The sequence below is a fragment of the Manis javanica genome, chromosome 4 (assembly GCF_040802235.1).
Source record: "Manis javanica isolate MJ-LG chromosome 4, MJ_LKY, whole genome shotgun sequence".
Taxonomy (NCBI): Eukaryota; Metazoa; Chordata; class Mammalia; order Pholidota; family Manidae; genus Manis; species Manis javanica.
The window spans coordinates 25841299-25851569 of NC_133159.1; the positions used below are offsets into that span (position 1 = coordinate 25841299).

General features: G+C 48.9%; 1 long non-coding RNA gene across 1 annotated transcript; it reads left to right on the forward strand.

Moving 5' to 3' along the window:
* The first annotated feature begins 363 nt into the window (after positions 1 to 363).
* On the forward strand, positions 364 to 1921 carry LOC140848666 (uncharacterized). Its single transcript, XR_012129762.1, has 3 exons — positions 364 to 485; positions 1334 to 1499; positions 1773 to 1921. It is a non-coding gene; the product is annotated as an uncharacterized lncRNA (long non-coding RNA).
* Positions 1922 to 10271: the final 8350 nt, after the last annotated feature.

Below are 10271 nucleotides of genomic sequence, written 5' to 3' on the forward strand. Positions count from 1 at the left end.
CAGGAGAACCAAATCACTCTCCGGGTTTCCTGGCAACATCTGATTTAGATTTCTTACCTTTAACACAATACTTTGCACCTGCGATGATTAAAATTGTCTAATTTATCTTCTTAGGTACTAGCCAGAGGTGATGAATGTTCTTTGTTTTGTATCATAGGCCACACCCTCCATAGCTAGTTTCACCTCCGCCTTGTGTTCCTAGTGTAGACAGACTACTTTGTGTGCGAGGGGCGTGCCATCTTGGCCTTGCTGGATTCCCATTGGTTGAATGTGCCTGAGGTCTGTCGGCTGGTGATGTCGTTAACAAGCGCGGAGGCAGAGTTTAAGGAGAAGCTTTAGTGGAGGCGGCAGTGGCGTGTGTATTTCAGAGAGCATGTGGTGTCATGCTTGGCCCCAGACCCAGGGTCTAGCCAGGGGCCTCAGGTTACAACTTGTGTAGTTGGCTTGCACTCTTTGGTTCTGACTTTGGACTAGCTACATAGCAAGTAAGTGCCTTCTTTATTCCTTGGCAAAACAGACACAATAACATATTGCATTAAAAAGATACGGCATGAACTTGATTTCCCTTCTCTCGCACAGAGGTAAAATGTCTTCACAGCTTTTACTAAGCACAGTCCTATTAGAGAGAGGATGTTTGTGGATTTGTCTGTTAAATATTTAGATCAGTGGTTCACAGCCTTCACCATGTATCAGTATCACCTGGAGGAACTTAAAAACACATGTCTGGATCCCACCCTGAGAGATTGTGATTAAATCAGACTGGAGTGTGGCCTGGCCACTGGGATTTTTAAAAGCTCCCCAGGTGATTCTAATATTCAGCAAAGTTTGAGGACTGTTGACTAGATCAGCGGTTCTCAAACTTGAATGCACTGCAGAATTCCCTGGAGGGCTTGTTAAAACCCAGATTGCAGAGACCCACCTCCAGAGTTTCTGATTCAGTGTTTAGCAGGTGTGGGGTGGAGCCTGGGAATTTGCTGTTCTAACAATTTCCCGGATGATCCTGGTACCGCTGATCCGGGGTCACATGCTGAGGGCCACTGACAGACAATACTATTGGCTCCCTCCTGGAAAGGGCTCTGAAAAGGGAAACTGGGGCAGACCTTCTGCAGGCAGAAGAAGGGATAGACTGTCCTCTCCACATCTTCCCCAGACCCGAGAACAGTGGGAGTCTTTCCTGAGATTCCCACTACAGGCAGCCTGGTCCACAGCATTTTTCTTGTAGGAGCGAGCAGCCGGCTGAGGCGTTCTGGCAGGGCTTGCTCAGCGAGCTCGTGCCACCAGCCCTCCTGTGAACTGAAGACATCAGTCTCTCTCCTTCCATTACCTCCATTAGCACAGTTATTTGTGGCAATCCCTCTTCCTCGCTGCTTGGGATATAAAGTGCTGACTACGGAGCCACACTGGATGGCGGAAACTTCCAGGACAGAAAGGAGGGACGTGAAGGTCTTGGACCCAGGAGACCAGAGCGGCATGAGGCAGGGCCGGAGGAACATGACATGGTAACAGCCCGGGGTGGGGGTGGGGGTGCATGCAGGGGAGGAGCCCGGCCCCAGTCACTCAGGGCCAAGTATCCCCAGATGAACTCGCCTTACGAAACCTGAGCAATTTGAGGACAAAGCAAGGGATTTCTGTAGTATCATCCAGATAAATGTAGTTATGAGGAGGTGGGGGAGTGGGAGCAGGGGGAAGAGGGGAAAATGGTGGCAAAAGGATATAGAAATATCGTATTTCTGCATATTATCTGAATGAGTGGTGTATACCTTCTGTGGCAGAGCCAGGAGATAACTCAGTCATCCAGAGTTCATGGAGGGAAGAGTTTGCGAAGGTCCTGTAGACCTTCTGCTTTGGAGAACAAAAGCATCTGAGAAGGAACAACGAAAGCAAGAGTCGCAGCTCACCATGGTGCTGACCCTGCGCCAGGCCCTGGGTAAGCACCTCACCTGTAGTAACTCCTTTCGCCCTCCCATCAGCCCTCAAAGTAGGGACTATTACTATCCCCATTGCATAGATGAGGACACGGAGGCACGGCAGGGTTGGGTGAGTCGCTCAAGGTCAGGCCGCTAATAAGGATTTGAAGCCAGGCACCTTGGTCCCAGATGCACGCTCTAGTCCCACAGAGGCTGCTTGTGAGGGATTCTGGTGCCTGCTCAGGACATGCTTTCCGAATTCTTCTGGTATCTGTAGTCAGGTTCTGTAGCGGAGAGCAAGGACGTGGCTCCTTCCTGGCCCAGCCATTATTAGATCTACCTGAACCTCACTCCCTCTAGGGCTGTTTTTCTTCCGGGAGGTTCCTCATGCACAGTGGTGCCCAGCCTGCCCTAGGCAAGAGGACAGAACTTTGACGTGAGTTAGGCAGAGTGCACGTCTTTACCTTCCCGTGTGGGTCTGGCCTCTCCACCCTGTAGGTGCCCTCATGGTGCCCAAAGCCCCTGTCATCATCCTTTCCCAGGCCTGCCTCCCTCACCTCTCCTCCCCACTCCAGGAACCCCATTAATGCCCTCAGATGAATCCAATGGGCGCATCACTAGAGGGAGAAAACAGCACATTGATGTTTAACTTAAGCTTCCAACCGCCCCAGGCACAAACCCACTCTCCCTTCCGCCTACCACGTTTACTTCCTCCCTCTGTCCTGTAGTCATTGCTCCTTTCTACTTGGAGGATACAGGGGGAAAATGGACCAGGAGTTGGTCAAGTCAAGGTCTGGTCCAGCTCTGACACTTAACCATGAAATGGTTGGCAAATCCCCAGGGTTGTCAGTGATTATGAGCAATGACCATGACATCAGGCAGACCTGGGTTCAAGCCCTGGCCCTGCCATTTTTTGGACTTGGGGCAAGTGACTGAATCTCTCCATATCCTTTGTCTATACAGTGGGGATAATAATTCTGATCTTGTAGGGTTACTGGGAGGACCAAATGACTCTATACCTGTAAAGTGCTCAGTACAGCTCCTGGCACAGAGAGCAACCTTCCAACTAATGGTAATTATAATAGCAGTTATTACCATTACTCCCTTCCCTGGCCTCAGTTTCCTTGGGGTTGGACTGCTTGATTTTCCAGGGCCCTCCCAGCTCTGACATCCTCTGACTCATTGGCATCCTTGTTTCAGGTTTTTTATTAGATTTCTACCACTGACTCATCTCTCTCCCTTATCATCACCTCCTGTGAGAAATGAGCCTTCCTTTCCTTTGTACTTGGACCATTGCCCCATTATGTCTGCCCAGGGCAGTGGGGGAGGGGTTGACTAATCTAAGCCAGGAGCCCCCCCGCCCCCCTGTACACCACCACAGCTTTGAGTCAGATTCTGTTGGATTTATAAGGCACTGGAGGAGTAGGTAGTCGATATGAATAACCATTACATTGGGGAGGGCTTTTTCTTCTCCCTCTGACTGATGACAGCTAAATTACTGCTAAATATAAGTCCTGAATTTGCATGAATCTGCAGCTTGCCACAGCCAGGCTGGGGGTTTTATTGACAGCCGAGGCACTGGAGGCAGGCAGGCACCTGCTCCCATACACCTCTTCCAGAGGAAGCGTGGAGTCAGGCAAAGCATACCCCTCCCTCACCAACTCTCCAAGACTCCAGGCCTGTTGGTTTCAAGGGAAGAGCCTGGGCTTTGGGTTTGAATCACAGATATGCCATCTGGTTGTGTGATCCTGAGCAAATTACTTAACCACTCCCACCCCTTCCCCAGCCTCAGTTTCCTTATTGGTACAATAGGTTAATAATAGCATAGAAAGGTTATACATTACCTTGCATAAGGAAACATTTGGAAATAGGTTGTGCCAGGTTTCTGTCTTGACATACCAGAATATTTTCTTTCTGTCTTCAGCTTCTTGTTTCAAAATCTCACAGTGGTGGCTCCAGGTATTGTATCCAATCATATCACAGTCAAATTCAAAGCAGAAAGAAGAGAGCAGTCTTCTTTCACCTCCCTTTTTATCAAGGAGCATAATCTTGCATAGAAGCACCCAGAAGATTTACCTGTTATAGCTCATGGCAACAATAACAATATTAATAATCACAGCAACAAAAGTAACATTTTATGGAGTACTTAGTACCTGACAGGCATCTTCTAAATACTTACATAGGTTAACTCACTTAATACAACAATCCCAAGAAATAGGTGCTATTTCCAAGGTGCAGGAGAAGTTAAAAGAAACTTTTCCAAAACTACTCATCAGATAATTGTCAGAGGTGAGATTTAAACCCAGAGAATTTGTCTATAGAGCTCATGTTCTGCCACTGGAGTTGAATGAAGGTCATGTTCACTTGTTCAGCTATAGACTCGTACTGGTGAAAGCTGAGATGCTGGGGCTGGAGAAGGGCGCTACTTTCCTAAGTGCGTTAGACTTGCCTAAGACAGAGGCCAACCTGGGGCTCTGTAAACTAAGGAAGAATGGAGACTGGATTGTGGTGGAAGCCAGAGGTGTGTGCCCTAGTACCTTACACAGTTGTTAGAGAGGTAGAAGATGGAATGCCCCTGTCCTAGTCTGCTCAGGCTGCCATCACAAAATACCACAGACTGGGAGGCTTAAACACATATTTATTTCTCATGGTTCTGGAGGCTGGAAGTCCAAGGTCAAAATGCCAGCAAGATAAATCATTTTGTGGCCTCTCCTATTGGGTGGTAGTCAACTGCCATCTCACTGTGTGATCTCATGACTTCTCTTTGTGTGCATGTGGAGAGAGAGAGAGCAATATGTTTCTCTTTTTAAAGGGCACTAATCCCATCATGAAGGCCCCACCCTTATGAACTCATCTAACCCTAATCACCTCCCATAAGCCCCATCTCCAAATACTATCACACTGGGGTTTAGGGAATTCAACATATGAATTTAGGAGGGGACACTTCAGTCCATGACAGTCCCTTAGTGCCTTTTTCAAAGTAGGCGTCCAGTAAATGAGAGCTCCCCACCCCTCCTCAATTATTGATTCAACTTGTTATTTTGAAAGCATAGTATGAGACTAACTTAAGACACTCCAATCTAACTGAGGAAAGAAGACAAGAAACAGTTAAGTCACAACTCACAAGGGTGTTTGTTTAAGGGCCAAATGCCTGGGCTTGTTCAGAGATGTGTCAGATGGAGCAGCAGGTCCAGCTTCTTCTGTCAATCACAGTGGCCAATCTGCTCAACTTCCAGATCTATCCTGGGCTGAGATGCAATAGCACAGTCCTTAGTTAACTTAGAGACAGATTTTTGGACATCCTGGGCTAGACCATTTGAGGACAGAACATCTCAGCTGGCAGAACAAGTTTTGGAAAAAGATGATCTACTAAATGTGGATGAGGCTTAGGCTTAAAGCCTGTGACATTATCAGAAGATATTTAGGGAGAGATCATAGCAAGTGGGAGACAAAGTGGACAGCATCAGGTCCAGCCGGCCAGCCTCCAGTGCTTCAGCTGGCAGAGCTGTGGGTGGGCTGCCACTCAAGTGAGGATTAGGCAAAGCAATAGTGCTGCTGTGAAGTTTGGGAAAAATATCACCAAAGGGGGAGCACTGGCATTAAGGATCAGTGGCGTGGAGGTGCCAGTTGCCGTGCGGAGGAAGCCAGAGTGGGGTGTGCCAGCTGCCTGAAGCTAATGCTGCCATCTGGGGGAGAAAACCAGAGAGATGACCGACCAGAAGCAGAGTCCAGCTCCTCACCAAAAAGGAGTGTGGCTGTTGTGGTTATCAGAATGCTGAAGTATGAAACGCCATGAAACAAGACACCCCTGTGGCATGTCTGGAGGAATCCGGGTTGGGACAGGTGACAAGGGGGCAGGGTCGCCCAGTGGCACTGCTTCCAGACCGACTGGGTCTGCATCGCAGCTGTGCTATGATGAACTTGTGGTCTTAGGCAATTCTGAAACCCTCTGAATCTCAGTATTTTTTTTTTACCACCTAGCTCATAAAGACAATGATGGCTGTTGAGGATTATAGGAGGTGTGTGTGCGAGTGGCCAGAAGTGTCTGGCATATCTTAGGAGGGAGATGTGGGCTCTGTCTTTTTAAAGTTAATGGAGATGTGGATAGAGACAGGCCGCCTCTGTCCTATGGGCCTTTCTGCCAATGAAAACAGCTCCCCCAGGCTTTCATGATGAAAGACCCGTGTTGGGAACAATGTCACCCTAGGAGAAGCTCTTTGAACCCCTTCTTGAGGGAAAATGAATAAATGGCCAGCTTCATCTCAGAGGCAGGTCTTCTAATCTCAACTTTTCATCTAGTTTTCTGCCATCTCCAAGGCCTCTTCAGGGGAGGTCCCAGCCGCTTTGTTCCCCAGGACTGACCCTGAGAGGGCTGCTTTGAGCCCCTAGCCCAGCTGCCCACATGACCCGACTGACCCTGGGGTGTGGACTCGAGGGGAGTCCCTGAGGGTTCGTGGCCATGCTCTCCTGTTCAGGTTCCCCGCCTCTGGGCATGTCCAGCGTGCGGCCCGCCCCAGCCTCCCACAGAGCCCACAGCAAGAGATTTTGTCCTGGAAACAGCAGTGGGTTAGAAATAGTTTTGACTGCTCTTTGTAGAGCAAAGGCAGAGAAATCCCTGTGGGAGATTGGGGTGCTGCCTGGCTCTCCTCTGGCCAGACCCCCTCCATCTAATCGTTCAAGGGACTGGCAGGGGACTGAGGGGGCCCTGCTTTCTGCCTAGGTCTTCAAACCCCTCCATCCCAAAGGAGCTCAGTTGAATTTTCCTTCTGGAATTCTAAGAAAGACCTAGGTCTGAGGCTTACTGTCCCTCAGTCCCTACCTTGTACTTCAGAAACATCTTTCCTTGCTCATCCTGCCAGAAACAGTCATTTCTCCTGGACCCTGCAATGATGGAGTAAGTCTTCCCATCCCTCTCAGAGCTTGGGCTCTGTCACCACGGCAGGCTTCCCTTGACATTAGTTCAGCCCACAGTTACCCTGCATCCCTGTTAGCTCCCTGTGCTTGCCCCTGGATGTGTCTGCCGTCTTCCCAGCATGAAGGGCAGCCAGCCAGTCCCTGCTCAGCTGTGTATGGAAATGAATATGCCAGCAGCATGGCCTTTTGGACACCATTTCTCATTCCCCTATGGACTTCAAATTTGGGTATGAAATACTGTGTAGGTGCTCATACCCAGAGCTTTCTTCAAGTGGTGCATCAGAACTTACCAAAATTACAGCACCGTGAATGAGAGTCCTTCTTAATCTCCCTGATACCTCAATACACCTTTGTAGTCAAAGGTAGAACTGTGCCTTGCTCGGTTTTGTACAATTGTTCCTAACCTCATGTCTCACACCTAGTAAATGCTCCTTAAATATTCACTGGGGGAATAAATGATCAGTGAATGAATGGACTAAGTAAGATATGATGCATTCTGAACTCACGGGGGAAAGAAGGAACTTCCTCTCCAAGGCCCCTGAAGGTGTACATGCACCTCTGCAAAGATATTTTCAGTCATGGGGAGCTCCTTCTGCCATAAGATAAACTCACTACACTGCAGTTCCTGTACAGAGCCGAGATACTTCCTTCAACTTCTACCCTTGGTTCACGCTTTGGCTGGTACGCTGCTCAGGATTCATCCCACCTCTTCGGTCCTTTGAGGGACCAGCAGAGGTGCAGGCCTCGCTTGCTCAGTGTCTGCCATGCCAATGACATTTGCTGTACCCAGCCAGGCCCTTCCCAAGACAAGAAGAGGGATAATCCCCACCCTCTGGGAGATGCCGTTCCGGGATGGATCAATCCATGATAAGTGTTGGTTCCCAGAATGGACCATAATTCTCTTGACACAACAAAGAGTGTCAGAAAAAAAGAGAGCTTTGGAGCTCATATCAAGGGATCACCTTAATTTACGGACAAGAAAACTGATATCCAGAGAGAGGGAATGATGCTCCGCATGGGGCATATCTGGAACCAGAACCCAGCCCCTTGGCCCCAGCCCTGTACCCCTCCTTCTGTGCTCTGTGGCCTCTTTCCTGCAGCTCTCAGAGCAACATATGGGGGTGACTGGTGACCTGAACCTCCTGACAGTTTCCAAATGTATGCTCCTGTCAGATTGTTGGATTTTCCTGGATCTCCCAGGGTCTGGGCTCCTTCTTGTTTTGCTGAAGCATAGGAGGTCCTGGGGGTCAACCTTTAACCCTCTGTGGATGTGCACTGGGTTTCCAACTTCAGACACAGTTTAGGATAGTGCTTAAGACATGGCTTCTGGTGCCAAATTGTCTGGGGTTCCGTCCTGGTTCTGCCACTTCCTATCTATGGGATCTTGGGAAAATGACTTGTCTGTGCCTCAGCTTCATTATCTATGACATGGGACACAATAGTACCTAGTGCAAGAGTACCTCAGAGGGCCAACGAGGATGAAGTGTTTGACTCGGGGCTGGGTAAGTGTCGGCTGCTGTGAATACTAACCATCGTCCATCCTGATTTCTCTGCAATCTCTGGAGCCTGCTCACCTACATCCAGGACTGTCCTGACAGCGACCTCAGCCAGGTAATCTATGACACAAGGAAGGGACCCCAGCATACCTAAAGGGGTGCTCTGCAGGATTGTCAAAGAAACCTGTTGTCCAGTGATGCTTCTAAGAAACCCAGCTGAGGAGGCTGCTTTACTGGGCAATGCAGTGTGCAGTAGTCAGACTCAAAATGGGCTCTGGGCCCAACTGTGTGGGTTCACATTTCAGCCTACCACTTTCCAGACAGACCTGGACAAGTTACCTTGCTTCTCTTTGACTCAGTATTTTTATCAACAAAGGGAAATGATAATACCTGCTTCTGAGCACTGTGAGAATTAAATAAGCACATGTGAAGGGCGACATCTGATGTTCAGTACATCATTGTAAGTAGTGATATTAGCTAATATTTATTGAGCACTGAGGTGTGTGTCAGGCATCATTTTAAGTGCTTTTAGATATATTAATGCATTTAATCTTCACAATAGGCCTATGAAATAGATCCAGTTGTATCTTCTTTTGCCAGTAAGACAACCAAGGCATGAAAAGGCTAAGCAGCTTGCTTGTGGCTGAAATCTGAAGCCAGGTGTCTGGCTTTGGTGCCCCACGCTTAGTTACCAGTGGGCACGATGGGGCTGTCACACACAAGAGCCATGACTGCAGAGCTTTCTGATTGGTATGTAATTTGTGATGTATCTCAAGCGGGCGGGGGACCCCTGGAACCATCTCTCTCTAGATAGGCTGGGTCAGCACTGGGGATACAGATCAGTGTGGGGAAGGAGTGGGAGAGAAAGTGACTCCTGGCAGAGATTGCTACTAATTTATCATGTACTAACCATTGACTAGGAGCCCAGGGGCACATCAGCTGCTCATGCCATCTCCCAGGGAGCACCTGGCAAAATCTGCTTTTGTGACTTGGAGTGGTTTAATTACAACTGCGGGCTTAACTGTTGGAGGTGGGGTGGGCAGTTTAGGGACCAAGAGAGGAGAAAGACAAGGTCTTGGGTTCTGTGGCATAGCCTGGGCTCCCTTGATCTAGCTTATGACCTGTAGGACACGCATGGATTTCCCTGATCCACCTGGAGACTAACTTGGCACATGTTGAACTCCAATCTATTAGCATTCACAACCAATCTCAGATCTTTTGGCCTCTCTTGAAATGAAGTCAATCCATCTTTCCAGCCCTCAGCTTTCTGGGAACTTGGCCAACTAAGAGCTGTATCCTGGCTGCTGAACTTACTCAGAGCAGCTCAGTAAACTTCCAGACCACTGTGCATGCATCTAAGCAAGACCTGGGACAAGGAAGCAGGTCCATCTTTTGCTATTACTACCAATTCTACGAGACTTCCATCATGCCCAGCACACAGTAGGTGTCCAAGTTACCATGTGCCTAGCTCACTTTAGGTGTCAAGGTACCACTGTACCCAGCACAGTGTTTAATATATATGTTACTACTGTTGTAAGATAGGGCTATCCTGGGGTAGATGCTGAGCAGAAGTCATTTGGCAGGAAGAAAACAAACGTGGTCTGAAACAGTAGTAGCTCATGATGAGATGTTAGGGGTGGGTTGGGGACCATTCCCAGTTCACCAGACACAGTGCTCCCATCTCAAAGACAGAACTCAAAACTCTTGGCACATTCGGCCCCAGAGCCCATGCATCTAGTACTCAGCACACAGGGCCCTGCTCAGGTCCCTGGCAGCAAGTTCTCAAGACGAACTGTCCTGAACTCCAGGCAAGCCATGCTCTGTGCTCCAGATGGACATCCATCAGCAGTCGGGCCAGAGCACTCAGGATCCAAAAGGCAGCACTGAGGACGAGGCATCTGTTGGGCTGACGGCTCTGGGGTGGTACCTGGTGTTCTGAGAGCAGGGCCTAGCA